This window comes from Etheostoma cragini, chromosome 4, assembly GCF_013103735.1.
Source record: "Etheostoma cragini isolate CJK2018 chromosome 4, CSU_Ecrag_1.0, whole genome shotgun sequence".
In the NCBI taxonomy this organism is placed as follows: Eukaryota; Metazoa; Chordata; class Actinopteri; order Perciformes; family Percidae; genus Etheostoma; species Etheostoma cragini.
The window spans coordinates 21,139,870-21,140,869 of NC_048410.1; the positions used below are offsets into that span (position 1 = coordinate 21,139,870).

The window sequence follows — 1,000 nt, forward strand, 5'->3', positions numbered from 1 at the left end:
ATGGGCCGAGGCGAGCCGAGGCGGGCCGAGGCGAGCCGAGGCAAGCTGTTACCAGCAGTGGAAAAACGCCATTAGTGGAGGTTGGCCTACCCCATTGGTAGTATCCTTATCCATAGTCGGTGTATTGTATTGTATTATTAGTATGCCAGTCAGCACATGCTCAGTTTGGAGAAGCGGACAGGAGTGCCGACACAGAAGCTAAGTCATGTGCTGCTGTGGACAGGGGCAGCAGCTAAAAGCATTTAGGCCACATAAAAAATAATATCAGTTTAAGTTTACACTACATTTAGAATACTTTCACTGCAGGCACCAAAAGACTAAAAGAGAGAGAGAGAGACACACAACCAAAGTTATCCCCACTTATCCTGTCTCTTTCTATCAGAGATAGAGAGAGCCGTGACCGGTATGAATGGCCAGGCGCACAATCAGGCCCGTACATCATACTCTCATGTGCAGTGTGTTCCAGCTGTTGGCCGCATATACATGATCCGTGGTAAAACCAACATACAGTGGTGTGAAAAAGTGTTTGCCCCCTTCCTCATTTCCTGTTCCTTTGCATGTTTGTCACACTTAAGTGTTTCGGAACATCAAACCAATTTAAACAATAGTCAAGGACAACACAAGTAAACACAAAATGCAATTTGTAAATGAAGGTGTTTATTATTAAAAGGTGAAAAAAAATCCAAACCATCATGGCCCTGTGTGAAAAAGTGATTGCCCCCTAAACCTGATAACTGGTTGGGCCACCCTTAGCAGCAACAACTGCAACCAAGCGTTTGCGATAATGTGCAATGAGGCTTTTACAGCGTCCTGGAGGAATTTTGGCCCACTCATCTTTGCAGACTTGGCCTAATTCAGTTACATTAGAGGGTTTTCGAGCATGAACGGCCTTTTTAAGGTCATACCACAACATCTCAACAGAATTCAGGTCAGGACTTTGGCTAGGCCACTCCAAAGTCTTCATTTTGTTTTTCTTCAGCCATTCGATGGTGGACTTGCT

At 44.9% G+C, this 1,000-nt stretch overlaps 2 protein-coding genes across 2 annotated transcripts in view; one reads left to right on the forward strand and one right to left on the reverse strand.

The window, feature by feature from the left end:
- LOC117943982 (N-acetyltransferase 8-like) overlaps positions 1-1,000 on the reverse strand; it is a 29,115-nt gene that overhangs the window by 21,760 nt on the left and 6,355 nt on the right. The window lies entirely within an intron of this gene.
- LOC117943981 (saxitoxin and tetrodotoxin-binding protein 1-like) overlaps positions 1-1,000 on the forward strand; it is a 12,509-nt gene that overhangs the window by 2,646 nt on the left and 8,863 nt on the right.